At 47.1% G+C, this 14,998-nt stretch overlaps 1 long non-coding RNA gene across 1 annotated transcript in view; it reads right to left on the bottom strand.

Moving 5' to 3' along the window:
- LOC142257499 (uncharacterized) overlaps positions 1-14,998 on the bottom strand; it is a 31,571-nt gene that overhangs the window by 9,206 nt on the left and 7,367 nt on the right. The window lies entirely within an intron of this gene.

Below are 14,998 nucleotides of genomic sequence, written 5' to 3'. Positions count from 1 at the left end.
GACCTCACAGGCGCTTAGTGCTAATGTATTTCTGCACCCAAAGCCTCTGTTATATCATATACTGAATCCATCATTTACGGTCAAATACCCCACAGGGCTCTTCAACCGCAAACTAAGAGAAATACTAAAATGAGGCATCCACCTGTGATATCTGTTTTTGGCTTCTCTTGTCTTGGTCCACGAGAGCGTACGGAAATCAATATTTGTCAAAATTTGGAATAAAAACGTTTTTTAAAAAAACAAAACAAAGTAAATGAGATGGAAGCATATGGACACATTTTTAATGCATGTACTTTGAATTAAAAATAATTTAGCAATTAGGTTTCATTCCACATTTTGCACTGTTTGCAATATATATAGATTCTATGTTGTATTGCTGGCTGTAGAATGAGTAAACTAAGAATCCTTCAGTGAATTCGTAAATCTTTTAGCTGTCCTTTCCTGAGCTTTTCTCAGGTTAGTTTGGCAAAACTTTGATGTGGTCTGATGTGGTCATCAACTGAGAAGAGTTCTGTAAAAACAAATAAAAGAGATAAAAACTCTCCTGTCATAAGGAGCTCACTGATGGATTCTTAGTCAACTCTTTGAGCAGCCAGGAAAACAAACAGCTTAAAGGCAAAAGGGTGATAAATGAATAATTTTTAAAGAAACCCAATTGCAAAAATTACCTTTAGTTCAAAGTACATTTAGTTAAGAAAAAAATTGCCCCCAAAAGATTTTCATACATCTTTAATCTAAAAGAATTGCTGCTAAAGAGGATCTGTCACTTGCCATAAATAGGGAAAATATTACCTGGTGTAAATGCTGCTGTTCTCCTGAATCCGGCGATGTTTTTCTTTTGTTCCTGCTCCTCTCCGATCCTGAGATATGGCCACCTCTTCATTATATATAAATCTAGTTTTGTTATACAAGTGGGCGTGGTCTTCAATTCTTTTCTGTGGGCGTGTTTTTCAGGACAATGCCCACTTGGCTAAGAAGACTAGATTTATATACAGAAAGAAGAGTCCATATCTCAGGGATGGAGAGGCGCAGGAACAAAAGAAAAACATCACCAGATTCAGGAGGACAGCGGCATTTACACCAGGTAATAACTTAATAATAATAATAATCTTTATTTCTATAGCGCCAACATATTCCGCAGCGCTTTACAATTCAGGACGATCATATGCAAACAAGTAACAGTTATAGAAAATACAATATTTAGAGGGAAAAAAGACAACCCTGCTCGTGAGAGCTTACAATCTACAATGAGATGGGGAGGGTCAAGGTACAAGTGCTTATTTACAATGACAATCCATCCATCTCACGGAAATGGGGGATAGATAATGGCTTCCTGGACCAGTTGGCCAGAGCCTTGAGATGCATTTGGGTGCCATGGAATTTGACGTGGGGTTATGTTCTGAGAATTTGTGGAGGGACTATGTGAATTTAGTTCGGCTAGGGTATGTGACAGACCGCCCTAAAAAGATGCGTTTCAAACAGATTATATAATTTCATAAGTTCCAGAATCTTGGAATATTGAGTAACAACCCTCCGATTTTGGGTTCTCCTAGGATTAGCTATCTCAGTGATGGAGTGATGCTGGCACAGGTCCTATCGGAGAGCTGCACGTGCGGGGGGGAAGAAACGTAGAGGATTATTTGTATTTAGAATATCTGGAAGTTGCAACAATTAAAAATTCTAAAGATATTTACAAATAAACATTGCTGTGTGTGCCGGAGATTTGCTTCTTCCATGAATATTCTCCTGTCAGCTACAGGGTAGATTTGGAATTATGCAGGGGCGGACAAATCATTGGTGCGACCTGTGCGGCTGCACAGGGTTGAGGAGGTAAGGAGGCCCATTACCAACTCCAAAGCAGGTGGAATTGTGCATTATGATGAACGTTTGGGCTGCAAAGGAAACATATACTGTTCTTGCACAGAGACCCTTTTCTGTCTGTGTCCATGAGTGAAATGAGGAAAGACATAAAAATGTTTAGAAGGTGATGGGTGCTGGGGAGACAGTAGCGATTGTCTCCCCTGGTGCCAGGATTATGCTGGCCATTCTGAGGGTAGTAGAGACCCTGATTCTGCTTCTAGGGCAGCCGCAGTTCCAGTGTTCACAAATGTCTGCTTAACACGCCCTATAGCCACTGATTGGAGGGAAGATGTCCAGTAAGTGACCCAAAGATGGAATCGGGTGTGAGGCAGTGACAGGGGTAATATTTGAAGACCAGTATGTGTCCCCCAGAATGTGTCTTGAAACCCTCTGAGTTTGCTATAGCTATTACTGGGAGTATAGCACAAAGGGTAACAGGGAGACAGATCCCTCCTCCCAGTCCAGGTTTTGTAGCAATCCTCATGTCCGGCATTTTCATTTAAACTCATGCAGAGCACAGCAGGGTGTGTCTCAGTTGAGAGCCAGGCTTGGTGAAGCTAACACATGCCGTGTGAGCTGGGCTGGCTCTGTGTGGAGTGAACACAGGCCAAGAGTGTCAGCCTAGGAGAACCTTATACAGATCCCTGCGGTTATCGGGGTCCTAAGGTAACAAGACTTTTTGATGCAAAGAATTTGTCTATATGCACCGGCTGTGATCCGGAAGAGACTTTGACTGTGGGAAATTGGATCTATTTATGCTGCAACAATAAATAGACTGTTGGTGTGAACACGCTGCTGCCTCACTGCCTCACGTTTTTGCCCAAACAACGCTGCTACCTCACAGGGTGTTTGTCAATTTCGGCCTCGACACAGATTACACAACCAAAAATTGCTAGGTTCTGCTGCTATGTTGCATCTTATGGGGTCACATTGCGACTCTGATTGTACCGCGACAGGCAAGTCCCTAAGTATCTGATTGAGGATGACTTTTTAGAACTTGCTTACCTAGGAGTTGGAGTGCGTTCACCTGCAGTGTAGCAGCAGTGCATATGGCCTATGTTGGCGGCCATTATAGCCTTATAGCGACTACAAAGAGAAAACTAACTCATGCCTCCCAATATCAGAATCCCCTTTTGCAGAAACCTTACACAAATTTGAAGAAATATTATCTTAAAATGTTCAGAACTTTCTAATATCCTTTGTGTTTCTTTTACTCATTTGAAGAGATGAGCGGACCCGTGAAGTTCGGGTTCGGCCGGACTTTAGTTAACTTGACCTCAGAACTTATATAATGGAGTCCCAATCATTTGTGTTGTAAAATGGTCTTAGTAAGGGCTAGGGGACTGCAAAAGGAAGCAAAATGGAGGCAATTGTCCTGCAAACAAATGTGGAATAAATAAATTTTAAAAAAAATGATGTGGAGTCCCTCCTATTTTTGAAAACCAGCACAGGTAATGCAGATAGCTGCGGGATGCAACCCTCAGCTGTCTGCTTTTCTTTGGCTGATTATCATAAGATCCCATGCCGTTTTTTTTAATTATTGAAATTAATCATTTAAAAACCGTTGTGGGCTCCTCCCTATTTTTGATAACCAGGCAAGGTAAACCAGGCAGCTGGGGGCTGGTATTACCAGGCTGGGAAGGATCTTTGTTATTGAGCCCTTCCCAACCTAAAAATAGCCATTAGATGCACCAATTCTGGCACTTTGCTCGGCTCTTCCCGATTGCCCGGGTGCTGTGGAAATTGGAGTAATACTTTTGAGGTTGATGTCAGCCGTGAATTGACAGCTGCCATCAAGCCCTGGGGTTAGTAATGGAGAGGAGTCTATCAGACACCCCCATTACTAACCCAGTAAGTATAGAGTTTAAAAAACTCACACACACAGAAAAAAGTTTATTTGGAAAATTAAACACTCCCCCACATGCTATGGTTCACCAATTTATTAAGTCAAAAGAAATCCTAGATGTTCAGACATAATCCAATGGTGTAATGTCCTATGTCGCCTATCAATTCCTATGGAGCTTCGTTCTGAGAACGAAGCTCCATAGGTCCCTGCCCATAAGCGGTGACGTCACTAAGTTAATGAATATCATAATATTTATCCTATACGTTGAACTCTAAAATGAGGCGAAAAAAACATTGAAAAAAATCTTAATTGCTGGGGGATTATTTTCGTCAATTTGCCTACCTAAAAAAATGGGATTCAAAGGGATCAGAATGTTGTTTAGACATCAAAATGGTAATGATAAAAATGACAGCCCGTACTGTAAAAGAAGCAAGCCCTGATACGAGTCTATTGACTGAAATAAAAAAAAGTTATAACTCTTGGAGGATGAAGAGGAAAAACGTAAAGCGAAGTGGGGCCCCCTGAGGCTCCATCACCCAAGGGGCCGCATACAGCGGCGGTTCATCAGGACAAGAACAATATGGGGTTCCAGTCATTGACTGTAAGCAGAGATCTCTTATACTGTATACATTTTTATACGGGTATTGAATCACCATATTTAAGGGGCCATAACAGTTAAAACCGGACCTTGGTGTCTAAGCTTTGCCTCTGCCATATAAGACATCAGTATAATAAATGGCACATGGTCGGTGGGAGCAATGTTACTGGTTTAAGATTGGGGGCCAGTAGCTTCAGTTTAGCCCTAACTGGGAAGTATAAATCATGAAATATCTACCAGTTCCTGGATGACATCCTCCTCCTTCCATATAAATAAAACGTTGAGTGCTATCCCCCGGCACTGTATCCTCGCTCCCGAGTTATTTACACGTCCTGTATGGCGGCAGTAGAGGCGCGGAACGCGTTGGTCCTTTATAAATAAACACAGCACGGTATTCTTACGTCTGCAAACTGGAACCACATGAAACAGCCCGAGAGAAAATAAATACTAAGTTAGGGCTCTCCGAATGTGACTGGTGTAAATTACCCAAATTACCTGGCCCTCAAATGTCATTTCTCAGCGTTGTTTGAAATGATGTTAGCAACAGTTCGGGCGCAAAAACCACCCATACATGTCTTGACGCCTTTCCATGGGACTATTAACCCCTTGTGGGAAGAGTACAAGATCTTAGCTGTATAACATTCCAACAGATGATGTAAAATAACATAAAAAGTCACTTAAAAAGTAATCAGCCACTATGGCTGCTACTACAGTTCCCACAAGAGATGGCATTCTGCTTACCATTTGGAGGCATGTGTTGTGTATGAAGAGGGTTTCCATCTAGAAAAAGAAAATCCCGAGCGCCTTAGTCTATTTAGTCTTGAGAAAAAACGGTTCACAGAGAGGTAACGTGAAGATCAGGGGCCCAAATGCAAAATCTGCTACAAAGCTCTGGCAAAACCAGGGTGTCACAGACCTGCAGAAATCCAGCAAAGAGCAGGTCATTCTCCTCCTTGGTAACCTGATCCCACACCAGTGCAGCAGGACAGACCCCCCCCAGTGTAAGAGCAAAACAGAGCAGCAGGGGAGGGGCTGGAGCGGAGTGTGTGGGGAAAGGGAGAGGAGAAGAGCCCGGAGTTGTAACTCCCGGGCTGCTACAGAAGCGTGCTCCAAAAGGGCCAGGACAGGCTGTTAGTGAGGAAGGGACTTGAGGTGACCGGGGCAGGGTTGTGGCCCGCCGGTATCAAGAGAGATCCCGGATCACTGCAGGGGAGTGGACTCCTCGTTCCCGGCTGAGGAGGAAAGAAAGAGAAAGAGTGGAGAAAGAGGCACCTGGCTGCAGGCAAAGAACAGGGGCTGCTGCACCGTGTGTGGGATTTCAACACCCTCCGTACCGAAGGCTACGGACACCGGCATTTTCTGCTTAATTCCGGACTCTGTGTGAATTTCCTTGCAAAGCGAACTGTGAGTAACAACATCCCCCGGTCCAACCGGGCGCACAGCTCTCAGACGGTCTCCATCTCCTCCCTGAACCACCTCACCGGGGTCCCGGGACACCAACACCCTACCCGTGGAGGGAGATCACCACCTTGCTGCCCACCACCATCCCCGGGATCCATTTACCGGCAGCGGCGGTGCTCCCGTACCTCACCGCACACCACGGGTGGCGTCACGGACAATCTCCCTTACCTAATCCCCTTCTTACTGTGGAGCCTGGGATCACAGACCGGGTCACGCCACCGTGATACCCACAGAAGTGACCCCGTGGCCCGGATCTGAGTACCCCTTATCCCTGGGCAACACATTTTGGCGTCACGAACAGGATCAAACCCATCCACTTATCGGTGGAAGTGCGCCTTGTCCCGTCAGTCAGCGGCGTCCTGCTGAGGAAAAATCCCGAAGTCCGTCATTTTAGCCGCCATTTTAGGCGCCAAAAACAACAGCTTGGCGCCTTCTTCCCCGAGCGACGGGCGCGAAAAAGAGGCTCCGCCCCCTGAAAACGCGGGCGGAAGCGAAGCTTCGGAGGACTGGAAGCGAAAGGAAAACTTTAATAGTTGCTAGAAGGACTGCTCCCGAGTACCAAAGGGGAGCAGTAGGAAGGAACTGCAGTTCATGTGACCAGGACTGTAAAGGCAGGGACGCCAGGACTTTGCCTAATTCCGTTCCTGGACAAGCAGTAGCCGCAACCCCGATGACATCTCACCCGGCTCCGGCAGTCCGCCCGGCCGCAACGGTGATGACGTCGGCCCCAGCAGTCCGTCCGGCCGCAACGGTGATGACGTCGGCTCCAGCAGTCCGCCCGGCCACAGCAGAGGCGACACCAGATTGGAAGTCTGCCTCAGATGCGGCGCCTGCCGCTCCCAGGTACCCCGTCCCGGCTGTAGAGCAGCTGGAGTGCACCTGCAGAGAGGAGCAGGCCAGTGAGAGATGGAGCCCTCGGCAGTTAGCGAGACTGGTTGCAGCCGGTGCCGAGGGCATCCGAGTAGGCCTGGCTCTTACGCAGGAGGCTGCTGAGCACGGGACCCGTGCCCTGTACCGGGAGCGGCGGCGGCAGCAGCGATGGTAGCGGAACATGGACGGCTACCTGCAAGTTAAAAAAAAGTTGACTGTTTTATGGACTGTCACCCCTGTTGAACGTCCTCAAGTTCAGGAGGAGACCATCTGCACAGCAGGTGGGGGGGGTGGCAGGATAGTTAGAGTTTAAGAAAACGTATCTCCCGATGTAGGAAGATGTATAGTTGTAATGTGTGCACTTTCTTTTTCCCGTTACAATAAATGTCGGTGCCCAGACAGCCCTGGCAAAACCAGGGTGTCACAGACCTGCAGAAATCCAGCAAAGAACAGGTCATTCTCCTCCTTGGTAACCTGATCCCACACCAGTGCAGCAGGACAGACACCCCCCCCCCCCCCCAGTGTAAGAGCAAAACAGAGCAGCAGGGGAGGGGCTGAAGCAGAGTGTGTAAGGAGAGGGAGAGGAGAGGAGTCCGGAGTTGTAGCTCCCGGGCTGCTACAGAAGCGTGCTCCAAAAGGGCCGGGACAGGCTGTTAGTGAGGAAGGGAAATGAGTTGACCGGGGCAGGGTAGTGGCCCGCTGGTATCGAGAGAGATCCCGGATCACTGCAGGGGAGTGGACTCCCCGTTCCCGGCTGAGGAGGAAAGAAAGAGAAAGAGTGGAGAGAGAGGCACCTGGCTGCAGGGAAAGAACAGGGGCTGCTACACCGTGTGTGGGACTTCAACACCCTCCGTACTGAAGGCTACGGACACCGGCAATTTCTGGTTAATTCCTGACTGTGTGAATTTCCTTGCAAAGCGAACTGTGAGTAACAACATCCCCCGGTCCAACCGGGCGCACAGCTCTCAGACGGTCTCCATCTCCTCCCTGCACCACCTCACCGGGGTCCCGGGACACCAACACCCTACCCGTGGAGGAAAATCACCACCTTGCTGCCCACTACCATCCCCGGGATCCATTTACCAGCAGTGGCAGTGGTCCGTTACCTCACCGCACACCATGGGTGGCGTCACGGACAATCTCCCTTACCTAATCCCCTTCTTACTGTGGAGCCTGGGATCACAGACCGGGTCACGCCACCGTGATACCCACAGAAGTGACCCCGTGGCCCGGATCTGAGTACCCCTTATCCCTGGGCAACACACACCGCACTCCTGTGCTAAGGAGGCATTGTGCACAGATGAGACCCCAGGTGGGGTGCACGACACTTACTGGTTTCTTCAGGCTGATGTCCGTCACCCCACTGGCGGTCATCATTGTAGACAGTAAAAGATGCAACACCAGTGCTCACTTAGCCAACCAAAAAGTTCACTTCTTTAGTTTACTTCTTCACACCGTCATTACAGACATGGCCTTCCTTTGCTTCCTTCCTCTTAGTACGGGGTACTACCTCTCGACCTGTCCCCCTCTGCTATCTTGGATCTCGTCCTCAAACTCTGGAGTCTATGTCTCCTTCCCCCTGACTCCGCTCACCTTTCTCCAATTCTGGGCCATGGCAGCTCTCTAGCCGGTTGACTCTCTAAGCCCGTCGGTGTGAGCCGTAGGCTCCGGACCTCTCAAGGTTACCTCAGGGATCCCTAACTGGCCCTAGCACAGAGGACACGTCTTCTCACACTTGAACCCTATTCTACACTGGCTCATCTCGAGACTTTCCACCCATCCTCTTTCCCGCATCTGTCACTTCCCTTTAAACCTTATCACTTCCATTCTGCCGCTATCTCACCCAACCACTAGGTGGTGCCTTTGGTGAGAGTCACGCTCTGCTGTATCTGGAACCTGCACCCAGCTAGCAGCACAACATATTAACACATCAGTACTTAATATAACACTCAGAGTACATGACATAGCCGGTACAGGGCAAGCCCACCTTCTACATCACAACTAAGAGGAGTGTAGGAGTTCACTGCATACTCATAATACACTGAACTCAATTATTAAATAGTCTACAATAATGACTATAGCTCCCCATAGTGGTGGCTGCAGACAGGCAACATTGTGCCTGCTACAAAAGCCTCAAGTTTGTGAATTTCCGAAATGTGTAATGGTGACTGATCAGAACAGGTTAAGATCTCAGCTCAAATCCCATCTACTAACTGCAACAGTGCAGAAGGGTGCTAGCCCCGGACCATGCAGTTGCAACTCTCCTTTGCCAAGGAGACTCTGTATGCAGAACTGACTTTGGGTGGGGTGCATGGCACTTACTTGGTGCTTCAGGAAGGTGTCTGTCACCCCTGCTGCTTTGACGTAGTAAGACACACAACACCAAAGTTCACCCAACCAAGCAGTTTTGTTTCATTTTAGCCTTCACACCGTTATGACAGACAAGGTCTTCCTTCCTTTCTCTGTGGGGTACGACTCTTCATGCTGTTCCCCGTAATCTTGGATCGCGTCCTCAATACTCTGGGGTCTGTTCCTCCTTCCACTCCCCTAATACCGCACACCTTCGTCTACGTCTTGGCTCTAACGGCTCTCTAGCAAGGCTACTCTCTAAGCCCGCCGGGGTGAGCCATAGGCTCCAGACATCCAGAAGTTACCTCGGGGTTGCCTGATTGGCCCTTACAACGAGGCCATGTCTTCTAACCTTGAACCCATACCAGAGTTCACTTAGGCAAGCAGTTTTGTTTACTTTTATTCTTCACACCGTTATGACAGACATGGGCTTCCTTCCTCTCTCTATGGGGTACTACTCTTTCTGTTGTTCCCTGCTATCTTGGACCATTTCCTTAATACTCTAGGATCTGTTCCTCCTTCCCCCCTAATATTGCACACCTTCGTCTGCTTCCGGGCCCCGACGGCTCTCTAGCCGGCGTACTCTCTAAGCCCGTCGGGGTGAGCCGTAGGCTCCGGACGTCCAGAAGTTACCTCGGGGGTTCCCTGACAGGCCCTTACACTGAGACCACGTCTTCTCACCTTGAACCCATTCTTGACTGAATCCCTCCGGAGCTCCCTTTCCTAACCATCCGCTATGCCATCTGATACTCCTGTGTTAACAATGTTAACCCTATCCTATCTAACACCTACTCGCTCTACCACTGGCTAACCCGACCGCTGAATGCAGACTTTAGTAACCTAGCTATGCTACATGCTAAGGGTATCCTCTTGTAATATATATAAACACCAACACATGCATGTATAATATGCAACAGTAAATACATAAAACATAATACGGTTACGGATGGGGGCACCGCCCACCTATTACAGCAGTACACAAAATAATGCCAAAGTCGTTCTCCATTCCCTTATGGCTGACTACAGGGAACAATAGATTGCATACAATGACACAAAACAAATGGATATGAGATAGAAGTTTAGTGTCCATTTAAACAGAATCAGAGACTGATATCTTGTCCTTTGCCAATAAAATCATCACCCCAAGTCTCCAAAGTCCAATGAAACCACCGATTCAATCTCCGATAACTTATCATACATTGATTTGGGCTCCCAGTTTAATCACCAGGTCGATCATCCTAAACCAGTATAATGCACTGATTCAATCTACTTTGCCCAGTATTTTGCACAGATTAAATCAGGTGTATCCAAAAAAACACATTGCTTCACCCCAGGAAGTATAATTCACCAGTTTAATCTTCTGTATCCATTAACATGCACTGAAGCAATTTATTTTGCTCAGTATTGCGCACCAGCTTTGTTTAGCTTCCAGAATATTTACCTTTGTATGGGGAACTCTGTGTACAGACAAATATAACATGACCATGCCATCATAAAAATAAGAAGCACATAAATGGTAATTCAGTACAACAGGAACAGGGGTGGTACTTTTTTTGGGGGGTGGAAGCTCTAGCTTTTGGGGAACAGCTCAGTCATAAAGTATACCTGTCTGATTGAAAAACCTATCACCAAAACATAGACTCTGCAGAGTCTCAACCCTGGAATTTCGGCACTGGTCAATAGATCAATAGGCAAAGTTTTGTTCGTCACTATATAGGACAGTGCCTGGACAGAGATTAAGAGGTCTTTGCCCAAATACTAGAACTGAAAAGGTGGCTTTACACACTGCAACATCGCAAACGACATCGCTGTAACGTCACCGGTTTTGTGACGCAATAGCGACCTCCCCAGCGACATTGCAGTGTGTGAAACACATCAGCGACCCGGCCCCTGCTGTGAAGTTGCTGATCGCTACAAATTGTTCAGGACCATTCTTTGGTCCTTTGTTTCCCGCTGTGCAGCATGATCGCTAGAAAGTCTCAGTGTGTAAAGGGGACTTTACAGCGACTTCGTTAGCGATTTCCCTTTCAAAAAGCTGCTTTACAACGTCCCCAATGACTAGCTAGGTCGTTCTGCAGGTCCGGATCGCTGTTGCGTTGTTGGCCAGGTCTGCCTGTTTGACAGCTCACCAGAGACTTTGTAGTGATCCCGGCCAGGTTGGGATCGCTGGTGGGATCGCTAGAAAGTCTCAGTGTGTAAAGGGGCCTAAAGTGGAATGAAATGTTGCTCCTGGGGCTGTGATCCTTAGGATCTCCCTAGGGAATTGGGCCTTGGACAATTGCGCAGACTTGGGCAATTGCCAACTAAAACCAACCTTGATCATCCCATCTATCCTATCTTCTGTAGAACAGTTAATCTCAGATTGATTGCATTGTAGAAAACCAACGGACACTTGTCTAGGAAAGTTTGATGGTGGAATGGGTTGAGTGTCTGTGAAGGGAGCTCATAAAGGGAGTAATTTAGTGTTGGATTAGTTTTATGACCATCTAAGGCCACTCATCAAGATTGGAGGCCTGTGAAGGGGACTCATCTAGGAGGGTTTGATGGTGGGATGTGTTGAAAGTCTGTGAAGGGCACTCACAAGAAGAGGGAGGTGATATAAAGGTGGGTTTGATGAGTTGATGACAAGTTAAGGGCACTCATGAAGTGTAGTTGGGGATGGCAAGATAGTTTCATGGCAAGCCAAAGACGCTCATCAAGCGAGGATTTGAAGTGTTGATGACCAGTCAAGGGTGCTGAAGAAGTGTGATTAGAAATGGTGGGAAAGTTTTATGGCCACTCAACGGTGCTCATCAAGGGTGGCTATTATGGATTCATGGTCAGTCAAGGATACTCAACAGGTCAGGCTTTGATGAGTTCATGGCCAGTCAAGTGTTTGATAGGATGATGGTCAGTCAACATTGTTAAATAAGTTTGATATGGGGATGGGGGGATAGTTTAATGGCCAGCCAAGAGGACTCATCAAGTCATGGTTTGGGTTGATCACCAGTCTAGGATACTCAACAGGGAAAGCTTTGATGGGTTCATGGCTAGTCTAGAGTGCTCATTAAAAGAGGATTTGATGAGTTGATGGTCAGCCAACGTTGCTCAAGAAGTTTTATTTGGGGATGGCCAGCCAAGAGGACTCATCAAGTCATGGTTTGGGTTGATGGCCAGTCATATTTTCAAATGAGGGTTTGATAGGTTGATGGCAAGCCAAGTGCGCTCAAACAGTTTGATAGAGGACTTAAGAATGGTGGGATGTTTTCATTGCTTGCCAAGAGCACTCAATAGTAGGGATGAGGTTGATAATACGATGATTTGACAGCCAGCCAAGGGCAATCAAGGAGTTGGTGTAGGTTGATGGAGGTAGGATGAATTGGCCATCAACCAAAGCCACTCCAAAGGTCATTCTTTGAAGACGACATAATGCTTATTACAAGAATAGAAGCCTATTTTGATCTTCGCTGTCTTACACCTTCATCATTGCTTCCACATACAAACCCAATTCCATGACTGATAATTATACATACAAATGAGAAACCGCCAACTGATTACAGATGAAATAAGCAGGCAGCGATGGGTTAATACACACGTACATAATTTTTTTTTTTTGTTCGTCACGCAGAAAGGGGCAGAGCAGAACCTTCTTTGTAATCATGTCTATATTACCCTGTCATATGCATTAACTCAGACAGCCCTTATGTGCAATACATAAAATTGCCATCATTTTACTCTCTTTTGTCTTCTTACATTCCCATGAAGATGTGAGGCATCGCTGTCTATCTCCAGCTTTTCTTCTCCCCCCCCTCTTCCCCTCCTTCATCTGCTTCCTTTAAACTTTTTCTGCATGGAAGTGAAGAGTGTTTATATTCAAATAGCAGCCGGCAAATCTTCATTTTCTACCTTTTCCGACTCTCTCTCTCTCTCTCTCTCAACCATTTGCGGAGATTTCGACAGAATCACTTTTCCTCCACTTTTCCTGCTGTTCTGTAGGTGATCTTCGTATGTGATGTGTATGAGATATTAAACTAACAGAGGTAGATTACGTACACATCTGCGCTGGAAAATTATACCCTACCCATTACCAGAGACAAAAGACGCCAATTACAGATGCTTATAATGTGAGAGACGGAACGTACAGTATTTAGAGGGGATTGTTTCTGAGCGCCGCTGTGTGCACACAAAACAGCAAAAATATAAACCTGCAGATCAAATGAAATGGAGATAGCAACGTACACCATGACCTAATCCTCCCCGCTATGTCTCCCAAACGTCATCCCAACCAAGCACAGGTTAATGTGTGGATTTGTAAAGCCAGTATCGGTATCAAGGACTCGTAATCCCCTACTGGTCCCAGAGAAAAACATGAAATTCAGAAAATCATTTTTACTCTTTTTTGGGGGGTATCATACTCTCCTCCAGATGGAAAAGATGTCTCCTTACTGTTACCTACACTGCAGAAAATAAGTATTTATACACCCCCTATGTTGTAAGTTTTCCTACCTACAAAGAATGGAGGGGTCTCTAATTTTTATCTATGGTAACTTCAACTGTGACAGAAGCCCCCCAGAAAATCACATTGCATGATTTTTAAAAAACTAGTTTGCATTTTATTACATGAAAAAGGTATTTTGTCACCAATCTACCAGCAAGAATTCTGGCTCTCGCAGACCTGTTATATTTCTTTTAAGAAGCTCCTACTCTGCACTCATTACCTGTAATAATTGCACCTGTTTGAACTCCTTACCTATAGACACCCGTTCACACACTCAATCAATTACACTCCAACCTCTCCACCATGGCGAAGACCAAAGAGCTGTCTAAGGACACCAGGGACAAAATTGTAGACCTGCACAAGGCTGGAATGAACTACAGGACACTAGGCAAGCATCTTGGTGAGAAGGCAACAACTGTTGGTGCAATTATTATATACTGGAAGAAGCACAAGATGACTGTCAATCTTACTTGGTCTGGGGCACCATGCAAGATCTTGCCTCATGGGGTAAGGATGATTTTGAGAAAGGTCAGGAATCAGCCCAGAACTACACAGGGGAAACCTGGTCAATGACCTGAAGAGAGCTGGGACCATAGTCTAAGGGTATGTGCGCACCTGTGCGCTCTGCACGGCACCTAAAAGGTGCGCTTCAGAGCGCAGCTGAAAAGCTCCGTTCTGAAGCGCATGGTGCCGGCGAGAACGTGCGCTCTGCCTGCAGCTCCTGCCATAGACAGAGCAGGGGCTGCCGGCAAAGCGCACGGAAGAAGTGACATGTCACTTCTTAGAACGCAGCGATTCGGGCAGCAGCCGAATCGCTGCGTTCTAATATGCCACGTGCGCACGGCCCCTGCACAATCTCCATAGACTGTGCAGGGGACGCAGGACGCATGCAGTTACGCTGCGCTACAAAGCGCAGCGTAACTGGATGAATTACGCACACGTGCGCACATAGCCTCAAAGATTACAGTTAGTAACACACTACACCTCCATGGATTAAAATCATGCAGGGCATGCAAGGTCCCCCTGCTTATGCCAGTGTGTCGCCCTGGGCAAGCCAGGGGACACGGGTCACAACACCACCACACCCCACACTCCAGGTAGGCACATCAATGCTAACCACAAATCCTTGTTGCCTTCCTCCAGGAGTTTGATGATGCACACCAGGGGGTGGGCCAGGCGGTTGGCTCCGCCCACCGAGGAGCTCACAACTCTGGAGGCGGGAGAAACCAGGCAGATTAGCCCAGGGAGGGCAAGAGTGAAGAGGAGAGTCTAGTCAGGGAGGAGGAAGTGGAAGGAGTGAAGGAGTAGTCTAGACAGGGCAAAAGTAAACAGCCAAGTGAAAGTGAAAGTAGAAAAGTGGAAAAGGAGGAAAGCAAGTAAAGTGACAGCAAAGAAAGAAAGCCTGAAGGTCCAGCTTTGTGTAGGGCCAGATCAGCAAGGTCAGCGACGGCGGTGACTGTCTGGAGGGGGACCGTTTGGAAGTTCCTGGAAGGACCCCGTTGGCTGTGTGCCCGGTGGTCTGGAGCAGTGTTCCGAA

This window comes from Anomaloglossus baeobatrachus, chromosome 12 (genome assembly GCF_048569485.1).
Source record: "Anomaloglossus baeobatrachus isolate aAnoBae1 chromosome 12, aAnoBae1.hap1, whole genome shotgun sequence".
NCBI classification, from domain to species: Eukaryota; Metazoa; Chordata; class Amphibia; order Anura; family Aromobatidae; genus Anomaloglossus; species Anomaloglossus baeobatrachus.
This window is presented reverse-complemented; position numbering and strand designations above follow the sequence as displayed.